Source organism: Thermobia domestica, chromosome 18 (assembly GCF_964235325.1).
Source record: "Thermobia domestica chromosome 18, izTheDome1.hap1.1, whole genome shotgun sequence".
In the NCBI taxonomy this organism is placed as follows: domain Eukaryota; kingdom Metazoa; phylum Arthropoda; class Insecta; order Zygentoma; family Lepismatidae; genus Thermobia; species Thermobia domestica.
In genome coordinates, this window is record NC_137471.1 from 51,571,909 (window position 1) to 51,589,997 (window position 18,089).

At 34.5% G+C, this 18,089-nt stretch overlaps 2 protein-coding genes across 5 annotated transcripts in view; one reads left to right on the forward strand and one right to left on the reverse strand.

The window, feature by feature from the left end:
- LOC145676051 (uncharacterized) overlaps nt 1–5,755 on the reverse strand; it is a 554,345-nt gene extending 548,590 nt beyond the window's left edge. For both annotated transcript variants that reach the window (XM_081746908.1, XM_081746905.1), the window contains exon 1: nt 5,410–5,755. The gene's annotated coding sequence lies outside the window, so the exon portion shown is untranslated. The remainder of the gene's footprint in view (nt 1–5,409) is intronic.
- The window catches only part of LOC145676053 (uncharacterized), a 58,153-nt gene that overhangs the window by 711 nt on the left and 39,353 nt on the right, over nt 1–18,089 (forward strand). The window contains exon 2 of one of the 3 annotated variants that reach the window (XM_081746912.1): nt 12,143–12,434. The exons of 1 other annotated variant lie outside the window; for it this stretch is intronic. The gene's annotated coding sequence lies outside the window, so the exon portion shown is untranslated. Of the gene's footprint in view, nt 1–12,142; nt 12,435–16,025; nt 16,287–18,089 lie in introns of those variants that run through there. One more of the 3 variants, XM_081746911.1, reaches the window with a different exon arrangement.

Below are 18,089 nucleotides of genomic sequence, written 5' to 3' on the forward strand. Positions count from 1 at the left end.
GCTCCCCTCAATATAGGTCGTATGTGTAATTCAAAATAATAATAATAATAATAATAATAATAATAATAATAATAATAATAATAATAATAATAATAATAATAATAATAATAATAATAATAATAGGGTAAGGTGTCAATATTACGGAAAGATTCCTATTTTTGGATACGTTGGTATTTCGCCACAGTACAGCACAAGCCCTCACTGGCTATACCAGTTGGGCCCAGCGGCTGACTTATTGTGTGGGCCCCGAATTCTCAATCCACCACCACCTCCCTCAACGAGTGTTGCTAACGACCTTTGAAGAAAATAGGCTAAATGGTCTTCAGAAATAAGCTTTTTACGCAAAAAATGGCTACATTTTGAACTGCTTACCTATAATCTACATTGTAATTTTTAAACCTCTCTTTTGTGTGTAGAATTATACATGTGTTATAGGAAAATCTGAAATGTTGAATTTTATTTGCTGAAGACTAACAAGCGACATATATGACTTTAAATTACAATGAGATCCATCACTAACTCATATGATTTGTAAAATTCAACAGCCATTTTGTCAGTTGAATTAAGTAAGTCATCATCGATGAGGTCGCAGCTAGCCGAGGCTCTGGAACTTGCTATGAAATGCTAAAAACTAAAATAATTTAAAAAGTAGCGAATGGGACCGTTACGGGAGCAAATTTAAAATTCTTTTTTAGTCGTGGGGATAGAAAGAAGAATTTAAAAAAAACAACTGTTTGTTGCGTAATAAAACACCCTCTGCCTACAGAAATCAATTAATGTGACAATATATAGAGGTTTAATGACAAATAGGCTAATTTTTAAAAATTACACTTTATTTTCAGTTAAAAAGTATTTTTAGAATTAATTTAACGGCCAATAAATAAGCCAAAAACGGCAAAAGTTTCATAAAATAAGCTATATTTAAGGCTATAAGTATTTCGTAATTTGTATGGCTAAATGTCTCTCCAAATAGGCTAGATTTAGCCAAAAGTAGGCTAAATTGGCATCACTGCTCTCCATCGCAATTACCCGACCGAACTGCCCACTGTTTTCCCACAATAAAAGTATGTTATATAACAATACGAGAATAAGAGACATAATTATAACTTCAGCATTCTAGACACTTCGGTGGAACTTCCCGCAATATCAGGGGCATAAATAAGGGCCCCGCAGACCCCGCATTGCGGGGGGCCAAGAAATCAGAGGGACATAGAGAAGGAGCCCCACTCCACGCTGCCTGCGGGATGACTCCAAGCCTTTAGTTACGCCACAGCGCAATATCATCTATTTCCTTGTCATAATCGACATGAAGATCTCTTTCTACATTAAAAAAAAGGAAAATATTTTTTATATAGAAAAATCTAATAAGCTAAATTAATAAGTGAATTTACATTCTTTTATGTAATCATGTGCAAAACTGTCCAGTTCACCAAACCAAACATCTTATATAAATTAACTAGCAGAATACCCGTTCTTCGTATGGGGAAAATACATTTCGTTTTGGACATGAGGTACTAATGGGGCTGAATTTGGATTTAAACGGCATCTGAAGTGTCAGTGGTCGACAATGTGAGCCCTGAAAACTATGGGTTCAACACTAATATCGATTATTTTTACAGCGTATATATATATATATAATATTGTCACGGTATGCGTGTCACGGTACGCCAAAATTCTGGAAGATTTTAAGATCTAAATTTATTCAATCTCATTAATTGGTTTCAGAAGGAAATAGTAAAATGTTTGTTTATGATTTAAATTGTTGTAATTAGGTTGCAGACATATTATATCATCATATTACGCATTGCTGATGCTTGTTGTTTTCTTGAAGGAATAGACACGAGTCTGCAGTGTCATAAGAATATAAAAACAAATACGAAACAAATAAATGTAAAACGTTGTAGAAATTTATGTCAACATGTACACATTATCAAAATTAGGAAAAAGTGTGAATTTCGCAGACATAAGCTGTCTGGAGAATTTGGTTAATGAGAGAAAACGCAGAAATTGTGAATCAGCACAATTTCGGCTCAGAGATGTAAGAGTTTCAGAATTTGTAATCAAAGAACAACAAATTCGTCATCATGAACACGAAGATAAAAAGCTAATGTTTGACTGAATTGGGATCAGTCTTGGGGATCAGTCTTGGAGAGGTAGTTTTGGATCAGTTCCGAGGATCAGTCTCAGGGAGTCTTGGATCAGTCTCCATGAGCAGTCTTGGACTAGTCTCCGAGGATTATTCTCGATAGAGCCACTATTGGGAATCAGCTGTTAACAACATTTCCAGTGGACATCCATCCACTGTGAGGAAGTTAGAAGACGAACTTCGTAGCCAGAAGTTCGAATCCAGTTCATCGAGGTATGTTATAATACATCTCTGATATTCTAACATTGACCAATCCACCAACAGTTATATGAAATGTGATTTAATAGTTTTACCTAATAATTTACATCACAACATCCTATTAAACTCTACTTTAAAGATCGCTTAATAAATGAATACTCTAAAGGTAAACAATCTAAGTTTTAATCAATTCAATCTCCTTTCGCATTATAATTAGTGATTAAGTCCTTTACGCTCCCGCAAGGAGGTTGAAATGGTGGAGGCGACCTTTGGTTCGATTTCCGGGAGGTCTACCGTTTAATAAGCTTAATAACCCATTAGTGACAAAGTGAAGGCGACCCTAGGTTCGATCCCCGGATCAAGATTTATGAAATGTGATTCAACAGTTCTTACTTAAATTTAACATAACAACATCTCACTCTCTGCTACGTAAAGTATAGTACAATAAAATGTTTATTTAAAATTAAACGCTCGAATGCTAATCTATTCAAATCTCCTCAGAATAGTGATTATCACTAGTAAGTTGTCATGGTGCAGATGCTTAGGAGTTCGATTCCCGGTAATAGTAATTACCTGTCGCAAGCCAAGAGTAATTTGTAAGAGTAATAACATGCGTTAGGTTTGATTAGCCATCATGATTAGGATAAGAATCGAACCAACGGATTCGATTCCCGTTACGATATTAAGGGATATAGTATAGTAAGTAGGCTATAATCATGGCTATGAGCCATAAGGTTAAATTAACCCGCACCACCCGCCCTCACTGGGTGATAAAATTAAGCATAATACGTTTAGAAATGTCGTTTTCAAGGCAACAGTGTTGTCATCATTGCTATTCATCCAGCGACATGCTTGGATGCTACAATAAGTATTCATACTTAGACATGTAAATAGAGGATAAACTCATTAGAATGTATATAGCATTATTATTAGTTAGATTTGTAAGATTTATGTTATGGGATAAGGATATATATATAAGGAGTTAAATAAGATTATAGTCATAGGAATTATAATTAGTTTTAAGAATAGGTTAGTCACTAAGAATTATTATAATAGATATTTAGGTTACAGGGTTAAGGATTTGCATATATTATGTTTTTAGTAAGATTTAAATAGGTGTAATTATTAATTAATAGGAATTAAAAATGAATTTAAAAAGAAGTAAATACTAGAATTTAATTGAATAAATAAAGATGTCTTTACGACATAATAAACGATACATTATTAAAGAAATAAGAATTTAAAGTTTTAAGTATAATTAAATAACGAGATAATAAAGAAGAAAAAGTTATGACTAAGAAGCTATCTGGAAAAAAAAAGAGCATATTAGTAAATAAGAAGGCAAGATAGAATGAAAAAAAAATGATTGATGAAATGTTTAGTGATTAAGTTTTAAAATGTTAGTAAATATATTCACCAGAATTAGGAAACTTCTTGATAGGAAAATCTAGGTAGGTTAGAAATCACATTTTCGTTATGTTGAACTGGGAGTGCACCAAACCTCTCACGAAAATTTTTATTTAAAATGAACACATAAGTCTTCGGCGACATTAAGGCGGTACAGAGAGGAAATAGATACCCACTTGTCGTTTCGCAAAGCAGTGAAATTTTTTTTGTGTGTGTGAATCTTACCTATTTTGCTGAGTATCTAGAAAGATCAAAATTTTGAATTTTTTTATTATTGGATTCTAGGCATAGTAATAATTTAAATCTTAAGGAAATAAAAGTGTAAGGAAAATAGGAATAGAGAAATAAGGCTTGCTATCTAGCGTTTCAAGTTAGAATAGTTAAGTTCTAGGATAAGGAAAGGTAGAAAAAAGATTAATCACAAGCATTTAATTAAGGAATGAGAAAATGAGAAAGAGGAGAGATGGAAAGATCTGGAAAGAGAAAGAGAGGAGGAAAATAGATGAAGATAATAGAGAAATAGATAGCTAATTTAATAGAAAAATAGATTAATAGATATTTTATTACGGATATGACAGTCAAGATTTTGATTAATCTTGAAGAATTTTATTATAACAGGAAGTGACAATTATTAATTATTAATTATTATTATTATTATATTATTAAACTTATGATTATATTTTATTAATGTTAATAAGGAAAAAAGAAGTTAGCTAAATAAATAAGTAAATGAGTAAGCAAAGAATAGATATATATACTAGTTGAAATATAGAGAGCTCTAGCTATAGATATAAGAAATAAAGAAGCTTACTATAAGAGATATTTTAGGGGAAATAGGACTTTGCTATATGCAGTCTGCTGAGAAACCCTTAATAGATACAGAACATTAAGAGACGAGTTAAAGAATCATGTTTATTAAACTGATCGGAGATATCGTTTCAAAGCTTAGGCCATTTGGCAAAATGAATTAATTAAGTATTATTTAGCATTATTAACATTACATTATTATTAAGATTATTATTATATTATATTATTAATTATTATTATATTATTGATTAAACCCGAAAGTGACAACAGCTTGGATAGTTTTTATGTTGCAAGGCCAGCGACTAAAGACGTTTAAGTTAATAACTAAGAATAGACGATTATGGAGTACAATAGATGTACTATTGATTATCGATACAACATCTAGAAATATCAATTTTTATTAAGTTTATACCCGATTTTGACAAATTAAATAAGATAAATACATAATAAAATATTTTTGAGTATGGAGAAGAATGGAGATTTAAATTAAATAATTTTTTTAATAAATAAATAATAGTAATGAAAGTTAAATAAATAAATGAAGTAACTGTATACAAAATGGTATTTATAGATGTCTTGCGAATATGGCCGCAAGTAATCATCCAAAGCCTATTCCCAGATTCATGGAAATATGAATCTGCATCAGTAAAATCCCGAATCTGTAAATATGTTTTGTGTACAGTGAATTGTAATAAAGTGAGTGATTTAATAATAAGAAAATAGGTTACGGGAAACATAAATAATAATAGGAATAAAAATATTTTAAATAAGACATTTGTAGTATTATAAATAGAGTTTAAATTTAATGAATAATATCAACTAATAGAAATAATAAAAAGTAGGGTACTTACCATTAAAAAGTAGATGGATATAAGAGTAAAGGATGTGAAAAAAATATATAACACTGTCGCACACGTAAAGTAATCACACATCACATATTTGAAAAATGCACACTTAATTTTAAAAAAAATAATATATTCAGAATCACATTTAGTTCACATTTTGGACTGTGAATTGGTTAATTCAGATATCGAGGTGGTATTATTTCATGCAGTAAAACTGTAAGAGTGAATGAACAAAGAGTGGACGTGGATCATTATGTGTTGGAAGGACGTTTTACACGTAGAACGGATACATAATCTGGTCAAGGTTAAACGGAAGTCAGAGAAGGAGAAGAAGAAAGATGAAGTTTTGCTAAGATCATTACTTTAACATAAAAGCGTTGACGCAGAGTTGACATTGAGTTGCCAACTATGTTGATCAATTTGGGTCAAGTTTGCTGAAACAATAATGCTGTTTTGTTAGTGTAGTAGTGTTTTGGTGAATTTAAGATAACAAATCATAGTGAAAGTGCATGAAAATATACTATTGTGTGTGTGTATATATATAAATTAAATACAAAGATATCAGTTTCAATTTCCCTAAGAAAGGACTTAGGTTGGAAACATTTGTTAGTGTGTTGACGACAGACAAGTTTCAAGTAGTGTTGAGTTTCTACAACAGATGGCAGATAAATGCAGTATACTGTTATCAAACAGATGTGGATTTATAAGTAGAAAAGAATTAATTGAACTTTTGAAAAAAAAGAAAAGAAAATCCGTGAGAATTAATAATCATTAATTTTTGTTTGTTTTTCTCAACAGTATAATTTTGGCTTTCAATTTAAAAGAATTATTTTGTAATTTGCACATGAATTAATAATTTTGAAATTTTATATACAGGGAGTTCTTCGAAAGCCGATCTTTTCAAAGATCTAGTCGTCATCGGAGATGCCTCAGTTTAAAGTGGGGGCGTGTCACGGTATGCGTGTCACGGTACGCCAAAATTCTGGAAGATTTTAAGATCTAAATTTATTCAATCTCATTAATTGGTTTCAGAAGGAAATAGTAAAATGTTTGTTTATGATTTAAATTGTTGTAATTAGGTTGCAGACATATTATATCATCATATTACGCATTGCTGATGCTTGTTGTTTTCTTGAAGGAATAGACACGAGTCTGCAGTGTCATAAGAATATAAAAACAAATACGAAACAAATAAATGTAAAACGTTGTAGAAATTTATGTCAACATGTACACATTATCAAAATTAGGAAAATGTGTGAATTTCGCAGACATAAGCTGTCTGGAGAATTTGGTTAATGAGAGAAAACGCAGAAATTGTGAATCAGCACAATTTCGGCTCAGAGATGTAAGAGTTTCAGAATTTGTAATCAAAGAACAACAAATTCGTCATCATGAACACGAAGATAAAAAGCTAATGTTTGACTGAATTGGGATCAGTCTTGGGGATCAGTCTTGGAGAGGTAGTTTTGGATCAGTTCCGAGGATCAGTCTCAGGGAGTCTTGGATCAGTCTCCATGAGCAGTCTTGGACTAGTCTCCGAGGATTATTCTCGATAGAGCCACTATTGGGAATCAGCTGTTAACAACATTTCCAGTGGACATCCATCCACTGTGAGGAAGTTAGAAGACGAACTTCGTAGCCAGAAGTTCGAATCCAGTTCATCGAGATATGTTATAATACATCTCTGATATTCTAACATTGACCAATCCACCAACAGTTATATGAAATGTGATTTAATAGTTTTACCTAATAATTTACATCACAACATCCTATTAAACTCTACTTTAAAGATCGCTTAATAAATGAATACTCTAAAGGTAAACAATCTAAGTTTTAATCAATTCAATCTCCTTTCGCATTATACTTAGTGATTAAGTCATTATACGCTCCCGCAAGGAGGTTGAAAATATATATATATATATATATATATACGGATGTTTCAAAACAACACCGACAACTTTTGGGAGGTGATTCCTGACACCAAGATAAGACGAAAAGTATAGACCAACATGGGTGCACAAATGCTTGCTTGCGGAGTTATAGGCTGCCGAAAATATGAAAAAAAATGAAATTTAAAGGCCCATAGCTCCAAAACTGTGGGACCTACTGTAGTCGGGTCAAGATTTCACTTAGGATGTGTCCTATCCGAAAATCCACGTTTCAGAATCCTGCAGTATTTCCGCAACACTTTTTAAAGAGGTAGTTACGGTGAATACTTCAAATTATATGTCCATAGCCAAATTTCCTCTATAAAAATTGTTGCGTGAGTACTGAGGATTCTGAAACATGGCTTATTGGATGGGGTACATATTAGTTCCTAAGTAAAGTATTGATCCGACTCGGTAAGTCCCATAGTTTTGAGCTATGCACCTGTAAAGTTCATTTTTTTTTCACGTCTTCGGCAGCCTATAACTCCGAAAGGAGGCATTTGTGCACCCAGGTTGGTCTATATATATCCCTTCTCCCCAAGTTGCGGGGCTGAATTTGAATTTAAACAACATCGGAAGTGTCTGTTTATCTCAGTGATCCCGAAAATTCGCCATTAATATCGGTCATTGTCGATCGATAAAACCCATCTCAGATCTGCACCCCATCTATGGGAAAGGAATATAAGAGGACGTGGTCGGAAGTGTGCGCAGTGGCTTTTTTTTTTTTTTTTGACAATTAGCAACATTGAAAGAAAAGGCAACAGTTGTATATTCATTCGTACGTTGCACTGCTGCATTTCCAGTAGTTTGATGTTCATCATTGAAATTTTAGAAGAATAAGAAGTAAGTTTGTATAATAAGGTAACACGTCCTTAATTTTTCGGAGTTATGCCAGGCATTTATTCCGAAGTTGGGCGTCCGCTTTCGCCACGTTTTTTCGCTGTTATCTCCTTTCCACACTTTTTGCAATTTGTTATTAGGTTCATTAATCCGTGCTCTTCACAAAATTCTCAAAGTTTTTGTTCGTTATCAACGTATTTCTTCACAAATGTTAAAACTGTTAGTTCATTGCCCTTGTACATTCGCCATGTTGATAACAGAAATGCTCGTTTCTTTCCCACAATCCAACTGTTCGGTTACCTTGCGCCAAGTAGTTCCCTCCGCTCGCCGTATAGTCCCATGTTTATGACCGCTTATATAAATAACAAATAAACAGATTTTTTGAGACTCTTATATATTATCAAGTACACAAACGATCAAATTATCCATATCTTTCCTGTAAATTTTAATAATTTTGCTGGAAACGGACGCCCAACTTTGGAATTTAACCCTTATGCCATAAGCAATTACACCTATGAAGTTTCACATAGGCTACTATTCTCTGTTTCACATAAGCAGTGATAATTGCATTACCTGAGGCAGTTTTTGCGCTCCCGAATTCTGGCGCCCAGGTCAATGACCTAGGGGTACCTAAAACCACACCCTCTAGATTTTGGCAGGGGTACCTTGCCCCACCCCCTAATTTTTGGCAGGGGTACATAGGACCACTACCTTAAATTTTGGAAATTGCCAAATCTAAAAACTTGGTGTGGTAGTTTAGGACCATGGTATGTACCTCTATTAGTATTGGGGGTCCGCCTCGTTCCCTTTCATGGGTAAAAAATTGCCAAAAAGTCAAATTTCGGGTTTTTGGGCCTAATTTATCCCCTTTGATGAGGTTTTATTACCCTATATAGTTATATGGACGTATACAGTGGTCCATTCCCTTTCATAAGACATGGGTATATTGGTGCACCCCTTTAAAAATTGGGAGGGGTACCTAGGCCCACCCCTTCAATTTTGGAAATTGCCCAATTTAAACATTTGATATAATAGTATAGGACCCTAATATAGATCACTATAAATTTGGGTGGGCCACCTCGTTCCCTTTCATGGGTACAAAATTGCCCAAATATAAACATAAGCGATACGTTCTACTACGTGTTTGGTTTTTGACCTAATTTATCCCCTTTGATGAGGTCCTATTACCTTATATGGTTATATGGTCATGTATAGATGTCCATTCCCTATCATAAAACCTAGGTACATTGATGCACCCATTTAATTTTTTGGGAGGGGTATATTGGTCCACCCCTTAAATTTTGGAAATTGCCCAATTTAAACATTTGGTATTATAGTATAGAACCCTAATATATATTATAAATTTGGGTGGTCCACCTCGTTCCCTCTTAGGGGTAAAAAATTGCCAAATTTTAGTACAACCACGTGTTTGGTTTCAGGCCCATTTTGTCCCCTTTGATGAGATTACCCTATATGGTTATATGGGCGTATACAGGGGTTCATTCCTTTCATAAGACATGGAAGGGGTAGCATTCCCTTTCATGGGTACATTGATGCACCCTTTTAAATTTTTGGAAGGGGTAGCTTTGCCCAGCCCTTAAATTTTGGAAATTGCCCAATTTAAACATTTGGTATAAGAACATAGGACCCTAATATATATCACTATAAATTTGGGTGGTCAACCTCGTTCCCTTTCATGGGTAAAAAATTGCCAAAATATAAACATAAGCGATACGTTCTACTACGTGTTTGTTTTTTCACCTAATTTATGCCCTTTGATGAGGTTCTATTACCCTATATAGTTATATGGGCATGTATAGGGGTCCATACCCTTTTATACGACATGGGTACATTGATGCACCCCTTTAAATTTTTGGAGGGGACCTTGGTTCACCCCTTCATTTGTGAAAATTGTTTAATTTAAACATTTGGTCTATTAGTACTGGACACTAATATGTATCACTATAAACAGGGACGTACGCAGGAATTTATTTCGGGAGGGGTCTAAAGGGTTTCGGGGGGTCCAAATACAATTTGAGGCTAAATTACATGAAAATTTCTAAAACTGCCCCTAAAAGTAGACTACATTTACAAAAAGTTGGGATTTTGGGAGGGTTCCGCAGCCCCAGGACCCAACCCCTGCGTACGCCCCTGACTATAAATATGGGTGGTCCATCTTGTTCCCTTTTATGAGTAAAAAATTGACAAAATATAAGCGTAAGCAATATGTTGTAGCACGTGTTTGGTTTTTGGCCCAATTTATCCCCTTTTATGAGGTCCTATTACCTTATAGGGTTATATGGTCATATATAGGGGTCAATTTCCTATCATAAAACATGGGTACATTGATGCACCACTTTAAAAATTTGGGAGGGGTACCTTGGCTCATCCATTCAATTTTAGAAATTATTCAATATAAGCATTTGGTATCATAGTACAGGACCTTAATATGTACCACTATAAATTTGAAAGGCCCACTCCGTTCCCTTTCATGGGTAAAGAACTACCAATTTCGGAGGTTACTGACTCAATTTATTCCCTTTGATAAGGATTTAGCACGTTATATGGGTATGTACAGATGCTTATTACCTTTATATGTTTATATTCCCTTTTAAATTTGGGAATTATCAAATAACAAAATTCGGTAAACGTTTTCTAGGACCCATTGTAAATGTTGGTGTCCCTCTTATGGCCAAATATTCAAATTTTATAGCTTATTGACCTATTTTATAATTTTTGATACGGCTTTATTATTGGATGAGCACAGGACTTATTACTTTTTCATAAGACACAGGTGTATTTGTGTACCAATCTTAAATTTTGGGAGGAGTACATTTTTTATTGTTAAATTAATAATTGGTAATTGTTCTTAGGATTGGATGGTATCTCACTCTTTGGGTAAATCATTGTCAAATATGAGTATGGTCACGTGATCTGTTATTGACCTATGATGGGATTAGGGGTCCAGGACATTGGTACATTTAAACTTTGTAGGATAATTTGAGAATTGTCAAAATGAAATTACGTCATTGGTTTTGATTATTCCCGCCTATGGGACAAATATAAACGTAAGCAACATGATGTACCATGTGATTAACCTTGATGAGATAGTGTACAGGGATTCATTTCCTTTTCAAAATTCGTGGAAGTTATCAAATAGCACGTTTCTAGACAACAGTTGGTTCTGCTAAGGTAAACAATTGACCTAATTGAGTCCTAACTACAACATGTAATTATATGATTAATTCTAAGACTTAGGTATATCGAGAGAGGTACGTAGGACCATTCTTCAAATTTGGGAATTGTGATAAACAATATTTTAGTACGAGGTGCGAAATTTGAAACAAGACTTTGAACTTTAGTCATAGCTCATAGTCTAAGATCATTGGTGGTGGTTGATTTTACCTTGAGTTTTCAGAAATCTGATAGGTAACCTTATTGAATCTTATGACTCTTAGACGAAAGGAAATACATGCTATAACACGTTGAAATTTAATCACAAGGTGACGTAATTTGATTCGTTAATCACTAGCAAAGTTATTGTTGATGCAATTTGATTGGCTGATTGGCATATAATAATAATAATAATAATAATAATAATAATAATAATAATAATAATAATAATAATAATAATAATAATAATAATAATACACTCTCGCCCCGAGCGCCTCAACTCAGCCGAATGGCCTGATTTCTATTGATTATTTTTCAATGAAATCATTTTCCTACGTTTTTCTCTTCGTACGTGCACCTGATCTGATGGGGCAAAGTATATTTTTGTTTGTTTGTTTGTTTGTTTGCGCACAGCACAAAAGGGTAAGAGTTCGTACCTACTGTAAACTGTAGTCATAGTTATCTTCTTTTTGTTATTCTTTATTCTTGCTTTATTTTCACTGAATTTTTCATTATTAAAATGTTGAAAATAGTCATTATAACTTTGTTTAGCTGTTTTATATTTTTCCTTTTTGCAGGTTGAATAACATGGTAAATACAAAACAAAAAGTGAGAGGATGCTTGTCTTTGATAACCAAGGAAAATTAGAGAGAGACTTGACAATCTTCAGAAATGATACAATGAAAAAATCCAACTCCATAGAATATTCAATATGAATGAATCAGACTCGTAAGACCAGATTCGGTAGGATTAAAGTCACTTGCTATTACTTGTGACGGCAAAAGGTTGTCTTCAGAAAAGACATCAGTGCTGAACGGATGTATACCCGTTAAAGAGAATCCTGTAGCACTGTTTGAAGAGTAGCTACTTGTAAGTATGCAGCACAGAACAGTTTTCTAATTTGTCTTTTTTAAACAGAGTCAGCCTGATTTTTTTCTAGCAGTCATCCATTTTTCAACTTCTGAGCCATAAGTCGCTTTCAAGGGACAAAAGAAACATCTCAAGTGGCTGGATCTTGTGACTAGAGTGTGACGGAAGGGCAAAACATGTTATAAAAATACTCTACAGAACTGGATAGCTGCAAGTGAACAATGCGAAGTATGATTGTCTGCAATGAGAAGAGGATCTTCACCAGAAGGCTTTACATGGTTAATAAAATACTGAAGCAAAGATACAAAAATTTCTGTGTTTATAAGCCACACTCGAACATGAGCTTCAATATTCCACGAGGAGTGTCTCCGTACAATTCCACTTTCATTCTTTGCCTGGAAAATTCATTGCTGGAGGAACATTGGTTCCTGTTGGACTACAGTAGCAAATCACGGTTACAAGTTCACCTCTTTCTTCAAAAGAAATTTTGCAGTTTTCTTTCCGATTGGACTGATAAGCTTTAGAACTTTTGAAGAAGAATCTATGAATGAATTTAGTTGTTTCCTGCAGTTTTATTATTATTATTATGTTGCAACATTTTCTTTTGACCTGGTCGTTGATCGTTGTTTATGCGCATAGATCTTGATCTCCCTATTGCTTAGGAGGATCAAGATAATTAGTTGATTGCTGCTTTACTTAGCCTAATGTTTTCATGATATGTAAATAATTAATCATTTTCTAGAATACCATGTCTAGCAAACGGGTACCGTATCCTTAACATGACTACTGTTATGTATTTCATTTTTTTAACCAATGCTTCTCTATTTGATTTCTCAATTCTACATTCTTTCAACTCTCATAAGAATACTAATTGAAGTTAATTTTCATTTCACAAATACCTACTAGAAAATGTTAACACATATCATTATTTCATACTAACAAAAATATTCACTGCATGACTTTATGTGTTATACATACAGGTAATACTTGGCCATAGTATGTTTTGGACATTTTTAAATAATTCGACATAAAAAGAAATAAAATCATAGTTGAACGCTGGCGTTACTTTCTTAACTGACATTACATACTTAATATTATAAAGAGTATCTGGAGTTTTTTTTTTTTTTTTTTTTTTTTTAGCGGTTACATCTGGATAGTTTCTTCCCATGAACAAATTTTAAGCTACATCTTGTAGAAGCAATTTACTAAAAAATGTAGAAGTTTTCAAGATTATTCAGAATCGCTATAGTTTCTCGAGAGCTAAAAGAAATACTTTTAAAACCGAAGACATTGCTTATTTACGTCGAATGTCCGAAATAGAATACTAATTTCGAAGTGATGAAAGCAAAGTTAACGTCTTTCCAAATATCAGTTATTCTGGCCCCACCTTGAAGCCAATTGTCGCCAAATATGCATTCTAAATAAGAGAAAAACAATTTAAAACAATTGGTAGGTCAAATAATTTAGATTTAGGCAAAACTTAGTTACGGATGGTCGTCTGTCTAATGTGCACTACGGAAGTATGAGGTATAAGGTTTACTTGCACCCACTCACCAAAAAATCAGGTATACATATAAAGATATGATCGTAGCAACCCTCAAAGATCGGAAGAAAATGCGTGGATACGGAAGATGATTGCAGTGATGGATAGAATGGCAAAAAGAGAAGGATTGAAATTACAGTGAGCGGGTCAGTTTGTAAGAAGAAATTATGGCAGGTGGGCGAAAGCCATCGGTGACTGGATACGAATAGACAAGAAGAGACCTAGAAGACATCCAAATACAAGGTCGTGAGACGAAATGAAGAGCACTGTCGAATAAGGTGGAAACAGAATGCCCAAGCTAGATAGTTGCTGAAAGGTGTTAGAGAGACCTGCATCCAGTAGTGAATCAACAACAATTGATGACGAGGATAAGATATATGTATAAAGAGAGACAAGGGAAGAGAAATAGATATTTAGATATTCAAAAAGTTGTAACCGAGATTAGTAAAAATTAGTATAAATGAACAGTATATGTTTGCGTGTAACACTTCAAACAGATAACACAGGCACTGGCAACATTTTTAACTTACTGGCATTTTACATGCAAAATCTGTTATAGTGAATTGTAGGTGTTTTTCATGCGAAACTACCAGAACTGTTTACAGTGTATATTTTGTATGCATATTTCGCGGCTATATTGGATACACGATGTACAAATTGTGATCCATTTGTATTATTTTCCTCACCTACTAGTGGTAATGGACCTTTACACCAAATTTCGTTTTTGTAGTACGAGCTGTTTCGTTCAGGATTTTGTTCAGCCATATTGGTTTTCAGATGGCGATATTTTGAACCGTTTAATACTTTTCGTACAAGTCTAATGATACTGTACTTCCATAGTACAATTCATTTTCCAGACACGAGTCGTTGACACATTGACATTTTGATCGGCCATATTGGGTTCAATACATCAACGTCCGCTAAATTTCAAACCAATAGATGTGTAGTGTTCATACATATATCAATCTGCAAAACATTAAATCAATCTGCCCATGGGAAGTGAATGAGAGGTTGCTTGCAGAAGTCGATTGGCATAACCTTCGGGCGGCCATATTGGATTTATCCTTTGCTGTCGGCCCGGCATATTTCACCAGTATTCAAGGGCGCCCGAAGAAAATTTTCTAGGGAGGGGCTCATCTCCATGGTTGCTATATTACGTCTGATATTTAATATACGTGATTTGCTATATTACGCAGACATTTTCGTGAGCCAGAGGGGGGGCCCGGGCCCCACCCTGCCCTCCCCTTCGGGCGCCCATGCCAGTATTCCTTCGTGACCCTCCTCTATCTAAATAGACGCGCAGTTTCCGGATCCCCGATTCTTGGGAGAGAACCTTTACTTGTGACAACGTCACGTAAACTTAATCAAGAAAAAATGAAAAATGAAATTTTTGAGTTTTAGTCCCACGATTATGACGGCTAGGCTAAAGGAGACTTGAAGATGAGAAATGAATGAAATGGTGGAATGAAGAAAGTGGGAGGAAACGGAGGAACCACGAGGAAACCCACGCACATGGTGTTTGTCCACCAGAAAGTTCACTTGGCAGGAGAAGGGTTTGAATCCGGAATGCCATGTATCAGAGGTGAACGCTCTACCACTGAGCCACCGAGGCCCCCACAAGAGAAAATGAGTTGAAACTAAAGATAGATTTTTAAAAGCATAAACATACATAACGTATAGAAGCACGGCATGTTTCAATGAAGGAATACCTAACCAGGAGTTACAGGAGTATTGATCGCAAAAATTCTATATAGGCCTACAGTAATGCAACGTAAAATATCATTAGACCCTATAACTGAACTATAACTGAATAATTACTATTTCAATAAAGAAGTACATACTCTGGTCAGAAAAATAGTAATTATTTGAGTAATAATCTCAGAGTGAAGATGGATGGAGCCACATTATAACTGGTATACCGATTATCACGAACTAAATCACAAATTTTGATTTGTTTTGACGCAAACCGTTACGGAATGTGGCCATAATTTTAAAAGTATGAAATTTTTGAGTGGGAATCTGTCAAGTGCAATAAAGAATGTGTCATTGAACAGAGGAGATGAGCACCAATGCTTTGCTAATTCTCTTTTAATAAATTTAATAATTTGAATCGAAATCACTAGAACCTAATGACAATGTTAATTTAACATGAATTGTTGCGAAAAACGTTGGTAATTTTAAAATTAAAATCAACATTGTAAAATATAGTACGAATTAAAAATCAATTTGAAACTATAAACAAAAACATTTTTAATGACTATACTTACGCAGCATCATAACCGCTGATTTCTGTTGGGTCTGTAAATAAGGTAAGTGGACAAGTGTACTCAGAAATAGTATTTCTTAAAGTACGATGGTAGCGCCCTAAGCTATTGCGCAGCACTACTAGTCTAGACAACAAGATTCAGGTTTTATCATGAATATATTGGGTTAAGTTTCAAAGCAAAATTTTCTTCTACCGTTTCTATCAAAATTTTTAAAATTAACAGGGAAGAAATGGACTATATGCTCGTTTGTGTGTTCTGCAGGTGTACAGAGACGCTCCAGTTAGTATCTTACGCAGAGACGAGAAATTACACACTATTAATTCTAACAAAAAGGGTACAAACTCCCTTACCCTAAGTTAATCTGACCCTACCCTACCCATCTTATCCCTACACAGGCCCGAAAGCAGCCACAGAAGTTTGGGGGTGAATGAATATGTTAGGGGGCCAATTCATTAAAAATTCTCTTACAAATATCTAAATTGTTTTTTTTTATTAAGGTCTGGAGGGACCACGAAAAGTTTAGGAGGGGCCAGGCCCCCCTCTAGTTACGGGCCTGTCCCTACCTTATTCTACTCTACCTTACTCTACCCTTAAATCTTTACAGGACTGATTGAGATGTCAAGAAAATCGTAAACCTTTACGTTAGCGGCCCTAGTACCCCTTCTAATTGTCACAGGGACATGAACAATACCTCGTTGTAAAGGTTATGGAACACAAATTTCACCGAGCTAGCTTTTGTGCCGCTTGTGTTAAACCCATAGTACTAGAAGACATTTTTGCACGAAATGAGATATTTTTGTTTTTGTAAATTTGTGAGAAGCTGGCAACACTATTACTTATCGTACGCAGGAATAATATTTTTACGTGTACACCAGACATTGGGTACAATCATGTAAAAAAGTGAAGGGCGAAAGTTCAATAGCAAGTGAGAAAAAAATTCCGAACGTGTTTCCGACGAGAATCACCCTGTACATATTTTTCGAAATATGTTGGTCTATCCTGACTCCCTTAATTAGCACAGAGATATAAGCCATACCTCGTCGGAAAGCTTATGGGACAATATTCCAACGAGGTAACTTTTATGTCCCATGTGCCCAACCCGTAAAAGAATAAGAAATTCAAATATTTGAAAAAGGAATACATTTTTCGAAGCTTGCGGAAATATGGCATCACTGTTATTTGTCATACGCTGGAAAAAATACTTTCACGTGTACTCCAGACAGTGTGTACAATCATGTAAAAAAAAAATTAAGGGCAAAAGTTCAATACCAAGTGAGAAAGAAATTCCAAAGGTGTCTCCTATGAGAATCACCCTGAATATATTTTTCGAAATATTTTGATCTACCCTGACGCCCCTAATTGTCACAGAGATATAAGCCATACCTCGTTGGAAAGTTTATGGGACACGGATTCCAATAAAGTAACTTTTGTGCCCCCGTGTCCAACCCGTAAAAGAAGAAGAAATTGTGGGAAAAAAGTACATTTTCTCAAAGTCGGTAACACTTATTTGTCGTGCTCAAGAATGGCCATACACAGGGTATCATTAGTTACGATGTTTATTTATCTTTATTGGTACCAGTTTTTAAGCTTGTAGTTCTTTTGAGGGGAGAGTTTCTCTCCCCCAAATGTTGAGCCCCATGGAGTCGGCGCCTATGATGGAACGCAAACTTCTCAACTTTAAACTTGGAAGACAAGTGTGAAATGAAGTTGATTGGCGATAAATTATTATTTTGTTAAAAAGATAATTTCATATATATATATACAAGGCGCCAAATTTCGAAGTCAGACGCACTCTCCAATCCAAAAATGATGGTCGCTAATATGTCTCTCATATGTACAAATTAC